This window comes from Alligator sinensis, unplaced genomic scaffold (assembly GCF_000455745.1).
Source record: "Alligator sinensis unplaced genomic scaffold, ASM45574v1 scaffold1127_1, whole genome shotgun sequence".
Classification (NCBI taxonomy): Eukaryota; Metazoa; Chordata; order Crocodylia; family Alligatoridae; genus Alligator; species Alligator sinensis.
This window is the reverse complement of record NW_005842693.1, coordinates 123,971-151,206: the sequence shown is the minus strand read 5'-3', so window position 1 is coordinate 151,206 and position 27,236 is coordinate 123,971. Positions and strand designations below refer to the sequence as shown.

General features: G+C 39.7%; 1 protein-coding gene across 22 annotated transcripts in view; it reads left to right on the top strand.

Moving 5' to 3' along the window:
- The window catches only part of MBNL1 (muscleblind like splicing regulator 1), a 212,885-nt gene that overhangs the window by 85,006 nt on the left and 100,643 nt on the right, over window positions 1-27,236 (top strand). The window contains exon 1 of one of the 22 annotated variants that reach the window (XM_014524889.2): window positions 8,354-8,496. The exons of the other annotated variants lie outside the window; for them this stretch is intronic. The gene's annotated coding sequence lies outside the window, so the exon portion shown is untranslated. Of the gene's footprint in view, window positions 1-8,353; window positions 8,497-27,236 lie in introns of those variants that run through there. 22 annotated transcript variants of the gene reach the window in all.

Sequence of the window (27,236 nt, the reverse complement as noted above, 5' to 3'; positions counted from 1 at the left end):
ATGGTCTTCTTGGGACTACTCATATGAGTAAAATAATTTTTGTATGCAATAGTTTTCTGGACCAGACCCGAAAATGTAAATAAGTAATTCTACTGTGCATTTTGAGCTTGCTGTTTTCAGTGCTAACAATTGTAGATCCATAAAGGAAGTCTGTATCCTACTGGATTGCATTTTTTTCTCTCCACCCATGTCATGCTAACTTTGTTAGATTTTACACAACCAGAAAACCTTTATATTTAGAAGAATCCGAGTTATAGTTACAGTAAAAAATCAGAATTAATTTTCTGAATCATAGATCAGACCACCAAAGATTGAAAGTCAGGATGTATTGCTGTGAGTACTTATTTGAAAAAATCAGAATGAACTATTCTTAGCACTCATAACAACATTGACCCTAAAGGAAGGTGCATTGTCCACTGGAAGTTATGCTAAAATTCTTAGTTCTGCAGTTAATGCTGCTGTAGTTCAGATCAATGACAAAACTCCCATGGTTTAAACAGAATAACAATTGGGGAAAAGCTGCAAAAACAAAAGGATAATTAAGATATTGTTGATGATCTGTAGTGGTCAGGAAAATAGAAACATCCAGAAGTAGAATAAAATGCATAATTCAAACTGTGTGTCTCATTCTCACATTAGTTAAACTGTGTGAAACTCAGTCTGGTTGTCAGAGATTTGTCTGCACCTTTTTCTTGGTTTGTCTTCACATTATTTTGTACCCCATAGTTTTCTTTTTTCTGCATCTTAACAAGCTCAGACCCTCAAACCAGTTTCAACCTGGTTTGCATCAAATCCAGGTACAATACCATGGTTTTGATGTGTAGTTTTGTAGTAGGATCAGACATAGACCCAAATTCCCTCAAAACTGGGACTAGACTGATTGTTTGCAAAACTTTAAGAAATTTTTCAGTGAACCAAGATCACAGTTTCTTCCTGGTGGGGAGACTGAGTGGGGACTGGGCTGCGGCTGGGAGCGGGGTGGGCTTAGCTGCCGCCTGTGCAGGGCAGGCAGTTGCAGTGGCACCACTGGGAGGGATGACTGCAGGGAATTTTGGGGTGGTTCTAGATCCCAAGCCCCACTCCTGCCACCTCTGCTGACAGGGCATGTGGCAGGGCAAGGAGCTGCTCTGGAGCCAGGCTGGGATCTCGTGGTGACAGCATGGTCCAGAGCCAGAGCAGGTCTGCGATCTGGAGTCTGAATGCCCCAGTTCAAGATAACTGCATTGGGGAGAGGTAAAACTCAAGCAGCAGGGAAAGGAGGAGTAGGGAACTGGTGGGTAGAAAACCACACTTAAGAAAACCAGTGCGAGTTGGAAGAGATGAGAGTAAGATAAAATGCAAAGGCTTTAAAGACACGTAAATATATATATATAAGATTTTTTTTCATATTTCCTAACACTACTTTTGCATGAGCAGAGAAAGGTACTTAGCCTTGTTTAGTCAGACAGAAGGCAAGGCAGAGTGGGTCCTTATGAACAACTTATCCCTCTGAATTAGGTGCCACTCTGCCCTGCCTTCTACATTTCCATGTAAGTTATTGCTGTGATTGCCCATGGATGTTATGGCAGGGGAGATGATCTTGGTAAGATGATACTTACTGATCAGAGCTTCTCACACATAATTATGATGAAAATAAAAATACTTATTTATATAATAAGTAGCTAAAGCAACCTACAGCCAGAACCTGATAAATCATGTTTTAACATCTGAAAGCCATTTATCTTTGTATCTGTGTGTCTACTTTGCTGTTGCTGATTTGAATGGAAACATCTATCAGAAATGAGAGACACATTTGCAAACCCAAAGCAATTAATTTTAAATGTGGTTAGACTGAGATGTGATTGGAAGATGAGATGAGCACACATCTTGATTTAGAAATGTTTTTTCCCCAGAACATGTAAAATTAAATATTGTTTCTTTTTGCTGTTTGGACATTGCAGCTCACTTGAAGGCTTTTTTGTGGAATTGTCATATTTATTTTAAAATGTAATGGGGTGACAGGATGGTAACTGAATAGGGAGCTCATCAGTTATAGGTCGCCATTGTAAAACAAGGAGTGACTGAAAGTTGTTACTGTCTGATAGCTGTCTTATATGTGACCTGAACTGTTGGCCTTGAGCCAGTTCTTAGCTATCCGGTAGCAAAATTGTTTATACCCTTATTAGGAACATTTGTGGGCACTGAGAGAGGAGGTTAGGTACTGAACAGGGCAGGGAAAGTAGTGCTGTAGTGTAGAAAAGCTTTTTTTCCTCCATGCCTATACTAATAGGAGGCTATTTATGTTTTAGACCTGTTTTTCAAACATTTTCAATAATCCCTGAAATCACTTCTTGTTGTGCTTATCTTTGTTTTCATTGGCTTTAGAAGTAACATACATGTTCTCTCCTTGGGAAAACTGCCTAATTGTTAAGCACATGAATAGTCCGATTGACTTCAGAGGCTAAGTACAAACAGTCAACAAGCCTCAGGCTGAATTGATCCAGTCTTTGCAGGTTAATCTAAACTGCAAAGATTGAACCAATAGGCAAATGAACAGACATTCACTTGTGATTCAGGAAATGGAGCCACATGCCTGCTATGGCTCAAGCCAGAAGCTGGGGGGTGCTAGAGCACAGTTCCTTGGCGCACAGCGAGCATGTGTTCACTTCCTCTTCCTCCTGCCTCCAAGGTCTCTGGGATTTGCAGTCCACAATCACAGCAGCAGGACTATAGAGGGTCGGGTTTGAATTATACTTTGACTCTTGAGGGTGAGGGGTCTGCAAAAAAAAAATTGGGCTACCTATCATGATGCCCTGATAAAATCAGACCTCCCCCCCCCGGTTATGATTTTCAAATCTTACAGGGGGGCTTTTGTCTCTCATGTTTTTTTGGCTCAGCCCCTGCTCCCAAGCTCCCCTGTAATTTGAACCTTGCTGCAGGGTTGCTCACTGCTTCCTCTTCCTGGTTCCAGGTGCCTCTGGGATTTGTAGTCCATAGTCACAGCCAGCAATAAATAATCCAGCAGGGCAGGACAGCACTGTAGGTGGGGAAGGTGAATTTAACCCCTTCCCTGGCCCCAGACCCCAGCTGGGTTTTGCGTGGGAGAGCCAGTGAGCTGGCCAGTGAACCAGCCCTCGCTGCTCCAGCTAGGGAGCAGAGGTGCGGGGCCAGCCCTGCTTTCTAACAGCCCAACCTAGGGCTGGGATGCTGTGGGACTCTGATTTAACTTGAACCAAAAAATGGGGTCTGGGACAGAAGTTTCATAAACTGGTTTGACCTAAATCAGTTAAGTCTAATACCACATTCAACCAGGTTTATTTTAAACCAGCTTCAGACAGTTTGAAACTTGTTTATGTGCACTGAATTTCTGTTCTGTTACAGGTTTAAACCAGTTTCTGATCATTTAAGCTGGTTTGTGTAGCTTCTGGCCCTAGCCAAAAAGGCTGTTCACTTAAAATTACATACAGTATATGATTGGTACCATGCTTAACATGACCCTATATGTCTGTGGACTCCTAATAATGGAAGGGCAGTTTCATAGGCACAAACAGAAGAGACACTCTTTATCACATTTATAATTAATTGCTTTCTTTTTGCAAATGTGCCTCTTGTTTCTAATACCTGTTTCCACTAAAATCAGCAACAGCAAATAACCCAAGTAAAACAGAAGTGTCTGGGACATAAATATACTGCAGGGGGCAGGGAGGGGGAGAATAAACAAGTTATTTTTGTGCATTAAGGATGACCATGCATAAATGACTCATGGCTCTGCTTTGCTGTGCCATGACTTATGACTTATGCAGTCATTCCCAGTGCATAAAAATAACTTGATTTCTTTTATGCCTCCCCTCCATGTCCCCCCGCCCCCATTTTGTGTTACATGTGTCAGTAAATGGTGCTTTAAACTGAGCTATCACTGCCAAGTGAGAAACCAGACTTCATTGGTGCTGCAAGAAACTCTCCAAATCATCTAAGTTGTTCTATAAACTTCAGGAAAAGAACTGTATGGAGCACTGTTGTCCTATGGGAATCTAGCCCTCTCTTCTAGGTGACTAATTGTATGGCCTGCTCTCTAGAAGGAAATGCCCCAAATCCTGGTTTTCAGCAAATGGCTTAAAATACTACATAATTATAGGGTCAGTTAGTTAGAGTAATATTACAAATTCATAAGTAAACCAGGTAACACAGCTGTTGAACATATGCTCCCTTGAGTGGACATACTCTGGAGTTTATGCTACACAGCTGATATTCATCCACCCACTGCCAGCAATACATGCTAAAAGCTTATGTCTATATACATGTTATGTATACATTTTATTGTAGATGTATTTAAAGTATATCATGTTATTTAAGGGAAGAAAGGGAGTACTAAGTACTTAGCAGTTCTGAAAACCAGCCCACTTAGGATTGTACCTAAAAATATTGGTCTAATTCTCTAAGAATGGCCATCATCGTATTTAAAATATAGGTAGACCATTTAAATGAAAGCAAAACAATCTCATTTTAAAAATGTTTCTGCAGTTTAATACTAAATACTATGCACAGAATTTTAAAAGTATATGATAGAATCCTATAGTAGACATAATTATCTACTAAATTAAATTCTACAGGTTAGTTTAAAATATTGCCTTCCTTTATGGAAAAGTCCTCTAGAATTTATTTGAGATAAAGCTATAGACACAAAAGATGTGTCTGTAGAAACTGGCTATGGTCATAAAAAGCTATAGAATTTAATTGAGAATCATTTCTACAGAATTTATAAACCTATCTATAGTATTTGATAGAAATATAATTGAATTTAAGAAGCATGGAAGAACATACTGCCATTTATTATGTCAGGCCATAGGTCCATCTTGCCCAGTATCCTGTGTCACAGAGTGGCAGAGTGGATGTTGAAAGGGAGAGTGAACAGGTTTTCACTAGGATTTTTTTTCCAATGTTCCTCTCCCACTTACAGCCTCCAGGATTTAGGGTCTAGGACATTCTGATTTTGGAGGTCTTACCCCTGAGTCTCATGCTCAAAAGCTAATGATGCAACTTTCCTTAAAGAATGTGTCAATCCCTTTTTGAATCTGGCTAAATTGTCAGTTTCTGCAACATCTTGTGGTAATGAGTTCCACACTTTAATTACACACTGGGAAAAAAAATGTTGTTTTGTTAGTTTTAAAGCATACTTCCTACTAGTTTCATGTTGTTATCCCCTGGTTCTTGTATTGAGAGAGAGAGAAGATAATAAATCTACCTTTACTTTCTCTTCACCATTTAGTATTTTGTAAATCCTGATCATGCTCTCCCTCAAGTGTTTCTTTTCTGAACTGGATAGGCCTAACTTTAGCCTCTCCTTATATGAAAGTATCTCCATAGCACTAATCATCCTTGTTGCCCTTCTCTGTACCTTCTCTAATTTTTCTGTATCTTTTCTGAGGTGTGGGGCCACAACTGGGCACATTATTCAAGATGTGGATGCAGCAGGGGGCATAATGATACTTTTTGTTTTGTTTACAGTTTCAGTCTTAATAGTTTTTTTGTTTGCTTTAACATTTCATTTGCCTTTTTGATGGCTGCTGAGCACTGAGCTGATGTTTTAAGCTGTCCACAATGACACCCAACTCCTTTTCTTGTGTGGTAACAGCTATTGCAGAGCTCATTATAGTGTAGGTATAGATTGGTTTTATTTTTGGCCATGTGCATCGCTTTACACTTATCTACAATTGCTCCTAGTGCCAGATCCTTTTGTAGTTCCTCACAGTCTGCCTTTGCATAAATGACTCATGGCTCTGCTTTGCTGTGCCATGACTTATGACTTATGCAGTCATTCCCAGTGCATAAAAATAACTTGATTTCTTTTATGCCTCCCCTCCATGTCCCCCCGCCCCCATTTTGTGTTACATGTGTCAGTAAATGGTGCTTTAAACTGAGCTATCACTGCCAAGTGAGAAACCAGACTTCATTGGTGCTGCAAGAAACTCTCCAAATCATCTAAGTTGTTCTATAAACTTCAGGAAAAGAACTGTATGGAGCACTGTTGTCCTATGGGAATCTAGCCCTCTCTTCTAGGTGACTAATTGTATGGCCTGCTCTCTAGAAGGAAATGCCCCAAATCCTGGTTTTCAGCAAATGGCTTAAAATACTACATAATTATAGGGTCAGTTAGTTAGAGTAATATTACAAATTCATAAGTAAACCAGGTAACACAGCTGTTGAACATATGCTCCCTTGAGTGGACATACTCTGGAGTTTATGCTACACAGCTGATATTCATCCACCCACTGCCAGCAATACATGCTAAAAGCTTATGTCTATATACATGTTATGTATACATTTTATTGTAGATGTATTTAAAGTATATCATGTTATTTAAGGGAAGAAAGGGAGTACTAAGTACTTAGCAGTTCTGAAAACCAGCCCACTTAGGATTGTACCTAAAAATATTGGTCTAATTCTCTAAGAATGGCCATCATCGTATTTAAAATATAGGTAGACCATTTAAATGAAAGCAAAACAATCTCATTTTAAAAATGTTTCTGCAGTTTAATACTAAATACTATGCACAGAATTTTAAAAGTATATGATAGAATCCTATAGTAGACATAATTATCTACTAAATTAAATTCTACAGGTTAGTTTAAAATATTGCCTTCCTTTATGGAAAAGTCCTCTAGAATTTATTTGAGATAAAGCTATAGACACAAAAGATGTGTCTGTAGAAACTGGCTATGGTCATAAAAAGCTATAGAATTTAATTGAGAATCATTTCTACAGAATTTATAAACCTATCTATAGTATTTGATAGAAATATAATTGAATTTAAGAAGCATGGAAGAACATACTGCCATTTATTATGTCAGGCCATAGGTCCATCTTGCCCAGTATCCTGTGTCACAGAGTGGCAGAGTGGATGTTGAAAGGGAGAGTGAACAGGTTTTCACTAGGATTTTTTTTCCAATGTTCCTCTCCCACTTACAGCCTCCAGGATTTAGGGTCTAGGACATTCTGATTTTGGAGGTCTTACCCCTGAGTCTCATGCTCAAAAGCTAATGATGCAACTTTCCTTAAAGAATGTGTCAATCCCTTTTTGAATCTGGCTAAATTGTCAGTTTCTGCAACATCTTGTGGTAATGAGTTCCACACTTTAATTACACACTGGGAAAAAAAATGTTGTTTTGTTAGTTTTAAAGCATACTTCCTACTAGTTTCATGTTGTGATCCCCTGGTTCTTGTATTGAGAGAGAGAGAAGATAATAAATCTACCTTTACTTTCTCTTCACCATTTAGTATTTTGTAAATCCTGATCATGCTCTCCCTCAAGTGTTTCTTTTCTGAACTGGATAGGCCTAACTTTAGCCTCTCCTTATATGAAAGTATCTCCATAGCACTAATCATCCTTGTTGCCCTTCTCTGTACCTTCTCTAATTTTTCTGTATCTTTTCTGAGGTGTGGGGCCACAACTGGGCACATTATTCAAGATGTGGATGCAGCAGGGGGCATAATGATACTTTTTGTTTTGTTTACAGTTTCAGTCTTAATAGTTTTTTTGTTTGCTTTAACATTTCATTTGCCTTTTTGATGGCTGCTGAGCACTGAGCTGATGTTTTAAGCTGTCCACAATGACACCCAACTCCTTTTCTTGTGTGGTAACAGCTATTGCAGAGCTCATTATAGTGTAGGTATAGATTGGTTTTATTTTTGGCCATGTGCATCGCTTTACACTTATCTACAATTGCTCCTAGTGCCAGATCCTTTTGTAGTTCCTCACAGTCTGCCTTGGTCTTTACCATTTTTAATAATTTTACTGTTTTGAATTTCTAACTTTTAAAATGAATATCTCTATAAAGTATACTTTATTATAATCTATATACAGTTCAGTCTAAATTAAATGATGTAGGTGCTTATAGCCTTTGGTAACATTTATGGAACAATCTTTCATTTCTATTGGCTTCGTCCCTAGTAGATTCTAGAGGGTATTGTTATAAAGGGAGGCAATACGTTAAACACCTCAGAATTTCTCATGTCAGTTAAACATGCTAGTTTTTGCAGTACTTCTCTTACACAGACGCATCTTTCTTTTTACGCCTGTTTTCTGTGTGGCTGGATAAGAGCATTTGCCTGTCCAATATTTCTAGCTAATCAATCTCAAATATGTGCAGGTGGACAGAGCCATTTTGGCTTGTTTGACTGCATGTGTATTTGAATGCAGACTTCAAATAGGGTCAGAAGGGAACACCTCCTTTTGACTATAAAAGGCAACAGTGCAAGTCCTTATAATTTATTTGTAAATATATAAATAGCTGCTCTCTCTGTGTATAGTAACCAAGAATGCTTTGGCTAGCAAGAAGCTGCCTCTACAGAGTCTGTTCTGGCTTATGCTGTTGCTGCTTCTACTTTTGCTGGCCAAGGAGAAGCTGCTGACTTGGCATCCTTTGCAATTCGTAATATTGCAAACACTCAAGACATGAATTATGGGTATCTTCTGGATCTTTACCAGAGCAAGTGGAAGCCCTCTCCTCTCTGTTGAAGGTAAGGAACAGAGCTAGCTAATGGATATTGATAAGTGAATAGGGCTTGGTGAATATGACACTGAGAAAAAATTAAAGGACCACTCTCTCTAGAACACGGCCGCACAGAAGAAAAGAAGTTAACAACAACGTACCTTAGTTTTAGAAATATACCTTCCCCTAGAGAGTGTATTTTAATGTTAGTCTTGTTTGGGTATGTTGGATAAAATCTCGGTCACTTTCAAGTCAAGGGGAGTTACTGATACAGGCTCGGATATCACCCACGTTTTTACTTCTTCCATAGTTTGCAATAAGTTGCTCAGTCTTTATTTCCTTCTAATTTTTCTCTTACAAACAAGGTCTGTTTTGGTGACTTATCACAAATAAAGCAACACTTCTCAAATAATCCCATTTAATTACTAAGAAGTGTTATTCTGTGATGAGCAAAGGTGGCAAGGTCTGACCCTGAAACAGGCTCTAACATACACAACCTTCTCTGTGTTGTGTAATAATTTCTGTCCCACCATTTCTCTGGTTCTCCTCTGTCCAGCTCCTTCCCTTGCTGTGTTCATTTCTTGTTTTCTGCTTTTTCTCCGTTGCTTCATCTGTTTTTGTTACTCTTATCTTCTCACTTTTATGCTCTTGGTCCTTCTCAGTCCTTCCTTTTTATTGATATTTCCCTGCAATTCCATTTTCTCTGTAATGTGCCTAGTTCAGTGGTTGTTTCTTGCAACATCCCCATCAATGTCATTCTTCCCTTTGCCCCAAATACACCTGGATCTAGTCGAATGTGTTTGCAAATGTGCAGTCTCCCAGGTTTCTTTAAAACACTGTCTATTATATCACCTCTGTTAGCTGTGGTATCACCTCTATTAACTATTGCTGACTCTGTCTCTTCTGCACATAAAATCCCTCCTGGCCAAACTCCTGACACCACATATACTGATGCTGCTACTGCTTTCCCTTTTTTCAGGGTTGTCCAAATCATCTGGCCCCCATGGCCACATGTGGCTAGCCCCAATGAGTCCCACATGTGGCATGCATACAGGGCACTGCAGGCTGGTGTGGCCTGCGGGTCAAAGGGGCAGAACCGAGGGACAGATTATGAGGATTAACATGGCAGATCTAGCCTATGGGCCATGTGCTTGACACCCCTTCCTAATTGAATAGGGGGTGGAGGTGGCTGGGAGTGGGTGAGAGGAAAAAGGAGTAGCTACCTATAACTTGACACATTGCCCACAATGCCCCCTGAATGCAGGAAACAGGAAGAATTGCAGCATCACATATCAATGGCATTTTTTTTTAATCGTAGCTAGTTCACAATCAGGGTGTGTGCCTTATCTCACAACATTTTCATTAAGTGCTAAATATCCTGTTGTGTTAAGTACTGTACATACTGAAAAGACAGTCCTTGCAAAATCCATGTTTTTAGATTCTGTACTGTACTTTGAATGGTTAAAAGTGTATCTGTTCTATGAAGAACAGAAAAGAGTTGCATGCCCCACAGAAAACTGTGCTAAGTGGCTACAGCTTTTAATTTTTTAGCTGAAAATTCTTTGAAAATTCTTACGCATAGTACAGTTAGATAGCATTTTCCTTCAGTTTTCATAAATGAACGTATGCTGTAATTTAAATGAAAAAAACAAGTCTCATAAAAAATTTTCAGTAATGAGTAAAATCTCTTCCAGATTTAGATCACTATGCAGAATGTAAAATCCAGTAGCATGTTCATGCACATGCACAAAAGGGCCGAAACCAAAGATTCTACTTGCGTTATATTTTGTTGTGCAGTGGAAGAAAACAAAAGGAGAACAGTGTTTGACCACACACAGCTTTCTTGTCCGATTTGCACATTTAAAGAGGAATGCGGGTCCAATTTTCTGGTTGCATAATCTTTTTCTTTTTATGATTGCCTTTGGATTTTGAGTTCAAAAGCAAAAAAGTAGACTGAATTAAAAGAAGTCAAGGACATACTTTATTAATCCTCATAGACAGCATTGTTTTTCCAAAATAACACCAAAATAGAAGAGTTCAGAAAAACATTACATGCTTTTTCTGAAACTGCAGCAAAATGTGAATCTCTCAAAAAAAACACAACCACTTTACTTTTGATTTTTGGATTTTGTGGGCTGTGCTCCATGATTAATCCTTATTTATGTACTGGCGCTGCTAGTTTCATTGACTACAGTAGGACTATTTTTGTGAGTAAGGCTTACAGAATTGAACTTTTATTAGATCCTGTGAAGCTGAAGACTTCAGCACCTTAATATAGCAAGAACTTAGTTATTTAATGTCAGTACCTAATATGTGTGCACAAAATGGCAACAGTACAATTAGATGGCATACTTGGATTTGTAGCTTATTGGTCATTTAGACCTTTTCTCTGCTAGTGTACATTGAGAAGTGGTTTGTCTAGAGCAGAGGTTCCCAAACTTTTTCTTATTGTGTACCCCCTTCCAGATTTACCATCTGCCCACATACCCTAGCAGCATAAATTTTATATTTTAACCCCTTAAACGCCAATTATTATAATGAAAATTCAGTCTGTCATTATACCATTTCTCCTGTGTACCCCTCAGAATTGTCTTGTGTACCCCCAGGGGTATGCATATTACAGTTTGGGAAACTGTGGTCTGGAGTACTAAGTACAGTTTTACCCTTCAGGTGCAGATGCCCTCTGGCTTCCTGGAGTGGCTGCTGCATATGGACCAGCCAGGGATGTTGGCACGTAATGCAAATACCACAGAAATGCTGTAGAATCTATAACAATTGTTCCACATATCACTTATCTGCAACTGAAATAGATAATGAAGTCCAAAAGTGGTTGTGTCTTCCCCGCCTCCGGCTTCCTTCCCCTCAACAGTCAGGTTCCCTTACCACTCTGCGTTTACAAAACAAATCACTTGCTGTCACGGGAGTTGTTTCTGTTATGATACTTGTACATGCTTCAGTATTTAGTTTTGTGTCTAACTCCATGTAGAAGAGTCTAGATGCTATCAAGTGACTGAAGTCTGGTTTTCCTATGTCTGTGGCAGAGTTAGTATATTATGTAGGTTTTGTTTTACTTTATTTTTTTTCAACTGGGTTCTCTTTGTACTTTCCTGAAGGATACATAAGACTGGCATGAATAAATTTAGCAAGTTTATTGTTCAGATAGTTGTGGTAAAAATCACTGAAAGCCCAAATGTTCCCAGTGATTTTATACAGGTCTTGCTGAAATCAATGGGAGGTGTGCATACTTTGCTTAATGTAAAATATGGTTAATTAACATCCATTGTCAATGTTCTTTTTTGGCATTTTTAAATTTAGAAACAAGCTCTAATGTTGTTTTTTTGAGAAGTAACAGTCCACATTTTAGGGAAAAAGAAATACTATTGCTCCAGCACATCCACATTTTAGGAGACCCTATAGGAAAATTAATACAGTTTTACTGTCATTTGAATTAATACAGAAACTTGAGTGATTATTTTTTAACTCTGTTAATTTGTCCTTTACACAGTTCAAGCAAGTGAATAACCCATAAAAGAATAAAGTTGCAGTTTGCTCCTAGAACAGTAACAGAAAGGATCAAAGGTACAGCAGAGAGAGAAATGCACAATCCAGTTTGTTTTGCAACATGCCTATGATATGCAGGCAATGTTCAGTATTCCACTGTTTGTCCCTCATGGTGTCTGAACTATCAGTGCTGTTCATTCAAGTGAGTAAATAAAAACACATGTAGAATCTGTTTCAGGCTACAAGGATAATGCTGAGCAAACTAGGTGTGTCATAAAATGCTGAAAGCAGTGCTGCATAATACTTAGGCCATAGCAGTAAGCACAGCTCCAAAAGATCTATAAATCTGAAATAGATCTAGCCAGTTAAGTGTTTCCTAAGATACTTATTGGTATATAATCTAGTCATCTGAGGTGATATCTGCAGCCCTCTATGGAAATCACTTGTAAGTTAATGGAAGCTATATTGTCTTTAAGGAAGTAAGGATTTCAATCCCACTGCTTAGAGATTTGTATCTTCTACTTCAAATGTAGTAGAATCGTTTCCTTCACTTATTGCAATTTCTAGATAGATAACTGTGTGTATAGACAAATGTACTTTCTAGATGCATTAAAGATTTTACTGCTGCTTGAGCTCATGCATCAGCTGTTATGGTTTGTTATGGGTGAGTAGTCCTGTAGTGATACAACTAAGCCAAATCATTCTAACTTTGACCCTGAATCAAACGGGGTTAAAGTTGGGGGTAGTTTTGCTATGCACAATTGCTATGCGTGATTCAGATAGGCATGACAGTTATAGCCTAATACCTTACGTTGACATCCTTTGATATAGATGTTGATATCATGGGCAACTGGTGCTGCCTTAGTCAGAGGGGGCACGTGCCCCCCCCAGTGACCAGTCAGCACCGACCGGGGGGGGTGGGGTTTCCCCGCGGCCAACTGCACCAACTGGGAAGTGACCGCAGCGCTCCCAATTGCTGGCTGGCGCTTGCAGGGGGGACACTGGCGCTCCTGCCTGCCTCCCTGCCACTTGAGCAGGGAACGTGGCCCGACAGGGCCTGCACCAGCGCTCTCAGGGGGTGCCCGTGCACCCCCTGCACCTCACCACCGGTTGATATAGCTGTTATTTTTTCTGTACATTCAGGCATCTTTCTTTAGATAATTTCTATTTGGAAGGAATCTTTATTTGTTTGTTACTTCTTGGTTACCTTGGTTAAATATGAAGTCACTTGTCTGAGATGATGGATAAATTTAAAAAAAATCAGTTGGTAAAATACCTGTCATTGGTAGGCTGCTGGCCTGTCTCTCCAGTATCTTTCTTTAGGGCTTCCTATATTATTTAAACCTAAAACTCACACACAAGTTACTTCTGCATACTCCAGCATGTGCCCATAGCTGTCTTCTTTAGTTGAGAGTCTTCCATCTTTATAGGAGTTATCTGACCCCTTCATAGCTGTACCTAATAATTCCCTCCAACAAGCCCTAACAACTGCTTTTTCAAGAGGCTGTACCTCTACCCCACAAGTAGCCAGCTAGTAGGCCTGTGTGAGTAGGGAAGTATTCAGTTCGGATTCCAATTCAGATTCATCTGATTTGGAGGACAGAGATTCGATTCAGTGATTTGAATCGCTGTCCACATTTGATTCAGTTGAATCAGAATCAGCCAGGGAGAGGCAGACACAGCTGGGTGGCCATGGTGCTGCCATGTCTCCTCTGGCTGTGCCTGCCTCTCCCCAGGTAGGGGGAACTGCAAGAGAAGCCCCCATGGCTGCCCTGCCCAGCCCCAGCCCGCACCTGGCCGGCCCCAGCCTAGTCCTGGCACTTTAAAACAACAACAACAACAAAAACCCCTGCGCTCACTGGCTCTGGCAGCAGGGATCAGGGCCTCTGAGAGCTTGTGGCAGAGCCCCACCATGCAGTGTGAGGCAATGGGGTGCAGCAGGGATCGCTCCCCCCGCCTGGCACCTGCACAGCAGTTGCCCCATGGTGTGGATGCAGTGTGGCTCAGCAGGGCACCGCCTGCTGCCTGGGAGCTGGGGCTGTGGTGCTGGGCTCCAGGTGACTGCTGGAGCTGCTCCAGTTCCCAAACAGTGTGCGGTGTCCTGCCGAGCCTCGCTGCACCTGTGCCATGGTGCAGCCTGCTGCGTGGGTGCCAGGCGGGGGGTGGCGATCCCCTCTGCCCCCCCTGCCATGCTCTGCAGTGGAGGGGCTCTGCCATGAGTCCTCAGAGGCCCTGATTGCTGCTACTGCAGCCGGTGAGTGCGGGGCTTTTTATAAAGTGCCAGGAGACTGGGCCAGGTGGGGGATGGGCTTCTCCCATGGCTTCCCCGGCCTGGGGAGAGGGCAGGCACAGCCAGAGGAGCTGCGGGAGAACTTGCAGCTGCTCGGCTGTGCCTGCCTTTCCCCAGCCAATCTGAATCTCTGAATCTTTTCCGAATCTATTCAGAGACTTTGGATTAATTTTACACCTTTTTAATGGGTCTCCTAGTTCGATTTGGGTTTGGAGATTTGGCTGCCAGATCAGACCGAATCTCCTCCGAATCAAATTGGCAACTGAAGCTTTGCACGACCCTATCAGCCAGAAGTCCATCTCCCCAGGCTCTGGCTTGTCCTGCAGCCCTTGGCTGAAGTAAGTGCCATAGCTCACACAGGATTTATGCAGTAGTAACTAAAAAATAACTGCGTCGCCATGTGTAGACATGCCTAGGGAGCCCCAGTACAGAGTTTGCATCGTTTGTGGTAATCCTCTGCCCAACTGTGACTCAGGAGACGATCAGCAAGCCTGCTGCCTGGGAAACCACATAGGAGAGAGGGATTTTGGCTGTAGTGAAATACCCAAAGCTCCCTATAAGAAAAAGAAAGTTTCAGAGATCAAAAGAATAGAATATATTTACACACTGAGCCACCCGGAAGATTAGAGGTTTCTGACTTTTCCTCTGATACATAGTACTTGAAACTAATAATCACAAAATTAATTATTAACCAATTGCAGTCATTCATTACTGAAAATTTGAAGCATCTGCCTGTCTGGTTTTTATAGTTTATCAGCCCAGTTTCTTTTTTTGCTTTACCTTATAGTGTGTAATGTCTCTAAAGTATTACTTAAGTTTGCTGAGTTATAGCATGGTTTAGCTCTTTTCCACTAGAAAGACAGTAAAAGTCAAGTTCAACACCCAAGCAATCTTTCTTCCTTCAGTGTAAACTAGCACAGAGCTGGATTCTCAGGGTTTGGTTGTACCTTGAAGTCTAAATCCACATTGGTAGCAGAGAGGTGAAGAGCTGCAGAGGAAGCCCAAGGAAGAAAACTTTAGACATAGAGACAAAGCCACCTTAGCACCTTCCAACACATAGGGGCAGGCCACATTACTGCCCTTCCATATCACAATCACTGTGCATGATTCTCACCAAGGGCCTTTCTACTCAGAGGAGCCATTGTGACTGCAGGGTGCCTAGCAGAGCCGGCTGGGATTTTTCAACAAAACTCTTTTTTCTTGAAAAGATATTGATTCATCAAACCAAATATTGATTCATCATTCTCCTTTTTGGAGCATTTAGGTGCAATGAAACTTTCACAGGTGAATGCTCTCTTTCTGGAGAGGGAAACAGATACAGCTGTCTACCCCTAAATAACTAGAGCAGTCACATGTAATGTAGAAGACCAAAGTTCAAGCCCTTGCTCTGCCTGCAGAAGCATCCTAATCATGATAGTCTGTCTCTGTGTCTTTCTAGACCAGTGACTGTTACATAGCAGAACACCTCCAAGAAGAGAGAGTCTGAGACAATCAGCATCCTGGGCCTCTTTCCCCTAGTGATGAGCCTGCTCTGGAGTTGGACAGAATTTAAGGGGCAAATTGGGCCTCTAATTATACCCATGGATGCAACTGAGAAATTAGCCCATTTGGGCAAATTTCCAGCATGGATGTCTATTAAATGTAGTGTTTGAGGGGTTGACTGTACTGGACTTTGTCATTGTTCTGCTGTCTCACAGGTCAACAGGTTGTAGCTGACTTGCTGGGATTTTCCACGTTTTTAATTTAAAACAAAATAGATGCTATCTGCCCAACAAAATCAGTTTGCAGCACAACACTGGAAACATAGACAGACTTTGACACTGTCAAATTCAGTAAACAGCTCTCAGAAATAGCAGAATTTTTTTAGGCTAAATGTTGTGGTCCTTATGTTAGGCAGCACTTGCTCATACAGTTTGACCTATTAGCTTAAAGGGAACTTCTTGAGGAAGCGCTCACCCTGAGCACTGTGTTGTCCATAAAATATTGCCATTGTTGGAGGACTAGTATGGTCCTTCATCACCAGAGCTGATGGGGACAAGGGAGAGAAGTCGGGGGCGGGGGATGGGAGGAGTAAGAGCCCCAAATAATATTCCGTCGTTGACAAATTATTTTGTCAGCCAAGCAAATACATTTTATCACTGGGTTTTTGTCTTGTGAGTCAAAGGACCAGCAAGCGTTCCTGGCGGCTCTGCTGGACAGCACCCAGAGAGGATTGTGCTCTGCACAATCTCAGGTTAAGTCTAAAAATTGTAAAAAAACCAGCAGGTTTTAAGACTGGGTTGTTTTGAAATCCATTTCTTCAGCAAAAAGTGGTAAAGAAACTGCTTAACAATAAGCAGCAAAAAGAAAGGCAGCTGTTTCCATCTGAAAGTATTTCTCCTTAATAATGAAAAGGTCACTTACCTTACCTTACTTTGAGGAAGTGGTGTCTCAGTAGCATATACTTTGGTTTAATCCCCTGAAAAAAGTACTGCAGAACAAGCATGTGCATCATGCTTCCAGTGAGTTCTAAGTTATTGTCTTGGCTTTTTTGTCTCTTTGAGCAGCAGTTGAAAGTGACTTAAGCTGTTTAAAACAGAAAGCAGACATAACACAAACACAGTACGCGTTTATCTGCAACGAATGCATGCAGCTTTAACATAAAAAAAGCATTGTTGATATCTCATTTTTAGGTTAAACTGACCTTTGAAATCCAGTGCAGTTACAGCAGTAGAGATTTGACCCATGTATCCTCTATAGATCTTTACTCTTTAGCTGTATATGTTGGTTCAGTCTGGCTATTTTGTTCCAGTTAGACCGAATGGCTTTAATTTAACTCTGGTATAAACAGAGTCAGTAGACGATTGCACATGCTGAGTTTTAGGATTGCCAAACACAGAACAAAAATTGCATGTTAAAGCACAGAAATGTTTAATATCATGTTCTCTTCTGAACGATGATTTAATTATCTTGTGTGTCTTGATGAGTGATACTAGTTTGGCTGTTCTGATGAACACAGAGGCACTATTTTCTCTGTTTATGCCTGAGAGAGTGCCTTTGTCTTAGTCCCCTCATGTTTCTTCCCCTTTTCCTTCATAGCTGCTGCTTTCAGTTTACTTTGGCAATATATTATGTGTGCTGCAATTAGGTAGCAAGCTTTGGATGTTATTGAAGCAATATGTTTTCAACTGAGAAAGTTTACTTTATCGTAGACTTCCTTACTGGTGTCAGTGTTTAGGTACCTGAGTGCTGTTTGTTTTTTTGCCACAATAGGTCATTTCTTTCTATTTCAGTTCATCAGTTTAAAATATATGGTGATACCCTGCACTTGGTGGGTTTTATAACAAATGAAATGGGATACATTTATTTTGCCTGGCTCCCTGGGTTATTTTGCCTTACGCAGCTGTAAAGAGAAGCAGAATTTGTTATTCACTGGAAACTTGAATAAAGTAATGTTTCTTTTAAATCTTAAAATGCGTTTCCCTCATTTTATAACTCAAGAATTGCTTCTCTCCATTGAGTGAAGTTTTGATATAAAGTTATCGTGTTAATTCTGAATGCTAAAGCCTTTGAATGCACAGAATTCCCATTCAGTGCCCATGTAGCCAACTCTATACCCTGGTAGATGCATGATGGCATCTGAGGAATTTTATCCCAGAATCCAGCAATTGCTCTGCCTGCCATGATAGACCATGAACCTCTGGCATGGCAGTTACTGGAATCTGGGATAAAATTCCTCAGATCCCATCATGTGATTAAATTAACATTTGCCAGGGACCTCCATGAGTAATTGGATCTCTAGAGGGATTCATTTGACCCTTTCCTTGCATCCTTGAAGACTGTTACTTTTTTAAGTTTCATATTGGGTTCTTTATTCAACTAAATAAATATCTCAAAGCAAAACTCAATCAAAAATACTACTTTTTCCTGTTTTGGCATTGAACGGATTCATGACACTCACTGAATTCCTCTTGGCTTCGAGCCTTCACTGATTGGTTCAGATTTATCAGTTTGGATTCAGGTTCATGGGAATTTTCAGTCAACCTGAATTAAATTTCATATTTGTAATATATCCCAGAATCAGGCAAGTTTCACTTGCTTCTTATATTTCATAACCAAAATTTCCCAACCCTCTGTTTCTCTCACTAGATGCGTCAGAGATGATGAGTTTGATTTGAGATACATGAATAGCTTTGAATAGCCCAGTAAGTGCATGGATAACCCAGTACCTGCATTAAGTCATATAGATTAGTTCTGAATTTTGATCTTTTTTGCTTCAGCAGCTCCTGCGGCTAAGATGGTTTCAAACATACTGACACCTGCTTTTCCTTTGGATTAAACCAGCAAGGCTTAGAGGGAAATACTGGTGTGTGGGCAGCTCAGTGTCTCCATATGCACTGCCTAGGCTTTTGCAGTCTGGCGAGGTCACTCCAGTTTTGCTGTATCTTTCAAGTGAGGATTACATTCAATGAGCTGATGTCTCATTCAGCGTAATTGTGTTGTCTTACGAGACAGACAGATGCCTATTACTACTCTGTGAACTTTAAATCCCCAAATACTCCTTTGCCTAAGCAGAAAATTTCATAAGACACTAAGATATTGTTATTGCTTATATTGTTAAGGCTATATTGACATAATATGTAATGGTCAAACTAAAATCTGTGGAATGGTGTTCAAGCCTTCCATGAAATGGGAATTGAGAATATTTTATGTTTGGAGATATTTACATACTGTTGAGATAAAAGATCTTACATTAAATTGTGTTGCTTTTGACATTTCAATTCAGACACATAACTTTCAATGATTTTACCATCACTTGTTAGAACTGCTCTTGTGATTTTTGATTTTCTGTCCATTCACCGGATTCATGACACTCACTGAATTCCTCTTGGCTTCGAGCCTTCACTGATTGGTTCAGATTTATCAGTTTGGATTCAGGTTCATGGGAATTTTCAGTCAACCTGAATTAAATTTCATATTTGTAATATATCCCAGAATCAGGCAAGTTTCACTTGCTTCTTATATTTCATAACCAAAATTTCCCAACCCTCTGTTTCTCTCACTAGATGCGTCAGAGATGATGAGTTTGATTTGAGATACATGAATAGCTTTGAATAGCCCAGTAAGTGCATGGATAACCCAGTACCTGCATTAAGTCATATAGATTAGTTCTGAATTTTGATCTTTTTTGCTTCAGCAGCTCCTGCGGCTAAGATGGTTTCAAACATACTGACACCTGCTTTTCCTTTGGATTAAACCAGCAAGGCTTAGAGGGAAATACTGGTGTGTGGGCAGCTCAGTGTCTCCATATGCACTGCCTAGGCTTTTGCAGTCTGGCGAGGTCACTCCAGTTTTGCTGTATCTTTCAAGTGAGGATTACATTCAATGAGCTGATGTCTCATTCAGCGTAATTGTGTTGTCTTACGAGACAGACAGATGCCTATTACTACTCTGTGAACTTTAAATCCCCAAATACTCCTTTGCCTAAGCAGAAAATTTCATAAGACACTAAGATATTGTTATTGCTTATATTGTTAAGGCTATATTGACATAATATGTAATGGTCAAACTAAAATCTGTGGAATGGTGTTCAAGCCTTCCATGAAATGGGAATTGAGAATATTTTATGTTTGGAGATATTTACATACTGTTGAGATAAAAGATCTTACATTAAATTGTGTTGCTTTTGACATTTCAATTCAGACACATAACTTTCAATGATTTTACCATCACTTGTTAGAACTGCTCTTGTGATTTTTGATTTTCTGTCCATTCACCTGTGCCATAGTCCGCAGTTTGTATTAGCTGCAAATCGAGCATGGCTCCTAGGCAAGTAGATCTTTCCATCACCTAACATGAAATGTTGCATGTTATGTTCCTATGCATTTGTTGAGCCAGCGTCATTGATTTGATGAAGCAAGAACCACTGCTGAATCTTTCACAGGAATTTGCTATTAATTGGACCTTCAAGTACGTGCACTTCCCTCATTGTATGCAAATAATCAAGGTTTACTTTGTTAAATATGGTTAAACTTATCGTGCCATGTAGGGGCTAGTTACTTGAGTAATCTGTTTCCCCAGTTCAGTGCCACAAGACTGCCCACCACAGAGGATAGTCATCCTAAAACACACATCTGCCAGGACCTCACATGCTCCAAAATTTTGTTTGCCAGAGTGGTGTCCCATGCAGCAATACTGATTTGGAGATAAGAGCTAGCACTCAGCCTTTTCCACTTGATGAGTTATTGTCAACTGTGTTTTATCACCAAGTAGACGCCTGGAAGGCTACTCTCCAAAATTCTGGGAGTCAGGTGAACTGCCTCAGCATCATTGCAGAGGTACAACTTCCCTTAATCCAGTTTTGCCTAATTGAGTATCAGGACAGACATTGAAACCATGTCACATACAGGTGGAATACAGTCCTTAGGCTGCATACAGTCTGTAAAAGTCTCTCCATAAGTGACTGAGGACATCCTGGTCCCACTGTTGTTACAGAATATTATATGGATGCTTGTTCCTCTGGATAGCCTTGTTCCCCTGGATACTATACTGGCAGATTCAAACAGTCCACAGAGGAACTTCTGTAGAGGTATCAGGCAAGGAAGAACAACAGGACAGGTTGGCAAGCAATGTAGCATAAAATGAACAGATTACTCCTGTGTTTGTGCCTTTCACTGGTCCTGTAGAAAGGACAGGTGAATTCCTGGACCTATTGAAGACCGTGACATAACTCTCATTGACTTCAGTGGGGCCCTATAGGTATTTCTTAAGGTGGCAGGCTGAAACAATAAGAAAAAGCATTTTATATACTGCTTTAAAATCATTAAGTAATGTGGAGCTTATCTAGATCAAAGTCCTAGCACTGGAGTCCAAAACCCAGAGCTTTGATAATATCTATTAGATAAAAATGATCAGTTTAGCCATTCTCAGTTGATGCACATTAGAGCATCTCTTTTTTTGTTCTATAAGAATGCTGAGAACACTTGATCCTCCCAGCTGAGCTGTGCCATTTGCATCTATCTAAGTGATGGGCCCTGATCAGTTGGATAAGAGTTGTTTAAAAATTCAGCATGACTTCAAATTATTTCATTGGCACAGACAAAGGAACCCTTCAGCACAGGTAATATCTAAAATGGTAAATTTAGTATTAGAGTATACTTAGTGGGACTCTCTGTAAATGGGTGAGATCTGCTGGCCTTTTACAGGTTAAGGGCCTGATCTTACCAGGCAGTGAGTACTTCCTACTGAGAGTCTGCAACTTTCATTGTCTTCAGGGACAATAGAGGATGAATAGCGTCCAGTAGGATTATGTATTTCCATTTACAAGGGTTTAATCATCAGTTCTCTAGAGGGAACTGATTTGTGCTAATTTGTACTGTTCAGTGCAGGTTGAAATGATGTAGAAGTAGCCATGTGTGTTTACAATAGTGCATAAATCATTTAAATTTAGAGCTAGGGGCCAATCGGGGGTGCAGGGGTTTAAACTTTAGAAAAATGTTTTTTTTCATGTTCATGGGTGCTTTGCCCTTTAAAAAAAAATCAGATTTCTAAACAAAATGTCGTTTTGAAACAAAGTCTAAGGATTTCATTTGAAAAATGTCAAAGTGAAACTTGTAGATTTCCTCAAAAAAACAAACAAAACAACCATTTTTAACCCAAATTCGCCAACACTTTCAGTTGACCTGAAATGTCATATTTTGGTCAGAGAGTTTGCCTGAAACATTTTGCCCAGTCCTATTTAAATTGATCCGCTACTATACTTAAGATACCACATTTTTCGAGACCTGAAAATAAGGTGTCAAATACACAGCAGGCTTTAAATATTTATACAGTAGGGAAGGAAACAGAAAACGTCATAGTTTTTTATTTGAACCATGCAATAAGTAGAGGGGCATTTTCATGACTGTTCTAACCATAGTTTCAGGAGTCTTAATTCAGGCTTGTGATTGGTTGCAATGTGGACCTCTCTGCTTTTAAATCAACCTCTGATAAGTGAGGCCCCAAATTACAAATGACAGAGCTTCCAATTTATGTTATGACAAGTAATATTGTCATGTGTTTGGTGAAAAGAGCAGATAGTTTATTGGCACAAAATAACAGTTTTGCTATTCAGCATAGTCTTTAATAATGCATGCAGAAATAAGCAGTACAGTTTTGACAAGCCTGATTTGCTTCTTCCCATATACATTAGAGCATAAGACCTCCTCCTGTTCCCTCAGGGCTTGAACTGGTACCGTTCAAGTCTCTGGGACTTCTGACTGGAATTGGAACAGATTTCATCCTCACAAAATACAAATACATACATCGTGCAAAATTGCTGAGGGGCCAGTCCTGAAGGGGCTGAGGGACTTTTGTAGCAGTTTAATTGACTGATTCTGCAAATGTTTGCTACTCAAAGTAATGTTCATTACCGTTGGTAGTACCATATAAATAAAGCCAATGCCATTGCTCCAGGTAGTAAGTACTTTTCCCATTAATGTGTACATGTAGGGTCAGACCTTCAAACAGTGAGCATGTGTAGAATATAGTCCCCAAACCACAGCTTTAGATATTCAATCAGTAACTCACAAATTTCTCCAGTGGAGATAGCCTTTTTTATTTTTTTTGGTCACCTGTGGTGATAATATGGAACATACCTGGTTAATGGATAAGGAACCCTCTCTCACATGCCTTTCTTTGTTCTTTTGTTCATCATTCTGCATGTTTATAAACCTCACTTATGAGTCATAGATATCTGAATAGGTAACTTTTTTGTTACAATATTTGCACACCTTTTCACACTTGAATTTTGAAGCAGTTTATCAGCAATTTTTAAAAATCCCTAGGTATTTAATGCCTATAATGCCCATTTCCATATCTTAAAGTCTGCACACATTTCAGCATCGGTAGTAAGAAGAATAATGCAGTTTAGATCCAAGTGTTGTTTTGTCGTTGAGAAATGTTGTTTTCTGCTCAATTTCCTTTTCAACATTAATTGTTCATGCATTAACTTGCATCTATTACTGTCAGGGCTGAAACTGAAAAAGTACCTTTAACTTTTTCCGTGGATGAAATTAGTTTATATTTAATAATATGTTTGTCTTATTGCTAATATATATATAATTACTTAGACTGTGGAAAGTTTCACTGAGGGCTTGACTTGTTTTTCACTTAACATTTCTGTCCCCAAATGCTTTGTATAATTAAATAATGTGGCAACAGACTCCAATAATACATTATAGCAGCAGGAGACAGAGATGCTAAGATAAAGAAAAATGAGGTTTTCTACAAGAATGTCAAATGAGATACTGAGTCATGGAGGAGAAAAGATACGGAGAAGGGCATTCCAGACATCAAGAGCTCTAGAGGAGAAAGCTATCACATCAAGCTGATGCTAAGCTAGTTTGTTTTTGGAGGGAATGGGTGAGACGGAGACATAATGAGAAGCCCCATGCTAGAACCACAATCAAACTCTTGTTAAAGTCAAAGAAAATCTTTCCATGCTCTTTAGTGGTAATTGTATGAGGCCCTTTGACACTCTGGCCATTTAATACTGGGGAAAAAGGCTGAAACAGTGTAAAGATAACATAAAAATCCCACATTGAGCCAGGGAAACCTGGCACGGGAACACAGGGCAACACCTATAAGCTGAATAAGGAGTGGGCATGACACATTGTGGTCTGCAGATTCCCATAGGGCAGGTGAGGACTCTGTTAAGTATACCAGAAACCATTCAAGTGGCTTGAAATTAGAAGAGAGGCAGACAAGGTTCCTTGGGTGAATCTGATATATTTTATTAGACCAACCCAAATAGTTGGAAAATAATTATTAAGCAAGCTTTTGGGTTCAAAAACCCTTTGTCAGGCTAAGGAAGTTTCAGCAGTTGGTGTGTGCTGTTCCTGGATGGAATGAAAAGTAAAGAAGCCAGCAGCTGGGCTGGTATGCATGCAAGACTACATTTTCACTGACTACCTGTCTTGTATGCATACCAGCCCAGCCGCTGGCTTCTTTACTTTTCATTCCATCCAGGAACAGCACACACCAACTGCTGAAACTTCCTTAGCCTGACAAAGGGTTTTTGAACCCAAAAGCTTGCTTAATAATTATTTTCCAACTATTTGGGTTGGTCTAATAAAAGATATCAGATTCACCCAAGGAACCTTGTCTGCCTATGTCCTTAGACCAACACAACTACAACCTACACCCTTGAAATTAGAAGGGCACTTTAAAGCCATCATACCATTTGTTCATCCTCTTCCTCTTCTTTGCCAAAGCAATAAAGCTAAAAATTTGGAACTGTACTCTGAAGAGATGCAGGGCAGAGCCTCACCTTAGAGGAGTGGTACATGGGGCAGAGAAACAAAGTGGTGAGCTGGCATTGAGTCCCTGGGAGTCTGCTGCTCCTTTAAAAGTGAAGAGCAACATCTCCATTGACTTTGGTTAGAGCAGAATGATGCTGAAAGAAGACCATTCTGAACTGGAAATGGGTGGGAGGCCAGTCAGGCTATATAACAGTGCATGTTTGTGTAGCCCTGTTCCTTGTGTAAGAAAGCAGAGAGAAGCATTCTGCACATTCCTGAGAGCTGGGACTTGGGCAGGCTGTAGAGAAGGGAGGCATGATGGATTAATTATATTTGACTTCACAACAAATAAAATATTACAGTGCTAAGAGGAAAATAATAATCTGTGCCACTATTTAATTACCAAACACTTGTCTCATAATTCAGGAAAGAAACAAAAGTTCTGATTTAGTATGTTAGTCACAGTCAACCATAAATAATTATTTAATATAGCCAAATGTTTTATGGCTCATAATGTATCTTGTTTAAAATGATGGTGAGGAGATAAGCATTCTACTTTTCTAAATGCAAAACTAGTTTTGTAATTTAGATTTTTAATTGGTCTGATTTGATTACTAACCCTGACATCATTCTCTACTACAAACAGCTCCTTAGTGATACATCCTTTGATTGTAAACAGTGGGACAGATCATTAGTTTCTGCTAAAGCTACTCACTCCTTCCCAGTGCCTCAGTGGGCAGTGTGTGGGATTGTTACAACCAGAGTAATTTATATCAGCATTGACATTTTGAGTCACATTTTCTCCCTCTTTCTATGCTCTGAGTATAAACACTCACAGTTGAGGAATCTCTTCTGTCTCGGTGTTCATAGCCAGTTAGATGCAATAGTCCTGTCCCACTCTCATTGACGTCCTTTGCTGGTATCAAACCTGTAGACATTTGAAGCCCTACCCCCTAGGGTACCTTTAAAATGAATATAAGCTATAATAAGAATTCAGTCTAAACATTTTCAAGCACTGGAAAATCAAAATATGCACAATTACATAGAATTATCTTAAGAACTGCCTTCAAATTACTATTCTTATAAAAATCATTTCATAGAACTTGTAGAGAAGGAAGCAAGCACAGCTGTGAGCATAGTTATAATGCTCTACACAGAAAATTGTTGGAACAACATACAGATAATGAGATGTGAAGCTTAAAGAGGAAAATTAATTGTATGTGTAATTAAAAAGTCAAGTTTTATTAAAAAACTGTTAAATATTTTAAAGGGATATTTTTGTTTTTGTAGCTGATACATGACATTCTAAACGATATATTCAATAGCTCCCATTAAAAAGAATCAGTGCACGTTGCAACTGTAATTACCGTAACATTCTTTTATGTTCTCTGACACTGTAATTTTCAAAGCAATGGCATATCTTTGCCATAAAATCAAGTCAACTACTGTTCACAGCTTAAAGTTAGAGGGATATTATTCTTCAATTTTCTGTGTAAAGAATAATTAAAAAGAAAAAGGATAAAGAAGAGTATTTCTTGCTCTAATCCTTGTTAAATTAATGACCACTTAAACCTGATTTATACATCTTGAAAGAGGTCTGTCAAACTCATAAGCCCTGTCAAAATGTACAGATATTCATTTGAAGTGCTTCAAATTCCACTCTAATTCGGAGCTCTTCAAATTCAGAGAGTTCTTCTCCTATGTGCAGATGAGCATCTCCCTCACTTCCAGAGTGCTTTCAAATAGCCACAAAAGACATTAGTAGCCCCCTGGCTGCAGAGCAGGAAATCCATCATGCTTCTTGACCTCTGGTCTTTGGAGGCTCCCAAGGAGAGCACTCATTGGCTCTCCTTCTTGATCTCTTCCTCCCTTTCTCCTACCCCATTGGGGTGGGTTGGAGAGTGAAGCAATGTAGGATGTTGGAGGATGGAGCAAGTAGTGTTGCACTCTGCTGGAGGGTGCAGACATTTCAAGAAGGGCATTCCTCTTTTTTCAAGGCCATTTTTTAAACACTTTGTTGGGCATGAATGTCTGCACCCTCACTGTTTGCAGTGCTTCAAAGACACTTGCAATACATCAAAGGAAGGGTTATATCACTAGAAAGGGCTATGCATCAAATACAGCTGTTTTATTTTTGCATTGTTTACAGCTTAGTTCCTGATTTTCATTCATGAATAATCCTTACTCACTCAAGCCCATCAAATCTTCAAGGGTTTTGGACCACATCAAGGGCCTTGAAGTCGAGGAGAATATTTTTGCCAACCCTGTAATAACAGTGATAATCTTCAGTATTAGGCCTCATACTTACAACATATTAAGTCCCAAAATAAAATCTTGTAATCCTACACAATATACTCTTGTCTTTGCCTCAAGTAAGCCTTCCTTCCCCTCCTAATAGGTGCTTCCAGTAAATTAGGGTCAGACTAAGAATCTGAGGTATCTGAGTGTTTAATGTAAGGATTTACTAGTATTCAGGGTCTGCACGTAAGGCACCTGTGGATATGGATACACTAGCATGCAGCCTTCTAACAGATGCACACCTTAAAGTTGCAAAGTAAAGATATAGATAAACTAAAATGTAGTGACAAGGGATTATTCTGTTTCTTTCAAATGATAACATTTTCTTGAGGGAAGCTGAGAGGAAAATGGATCACATAAATTGTATTGCTCCCTGATAAATTAACATAGGTAAAAAAAAAAAAAAACTTACAAAATAAG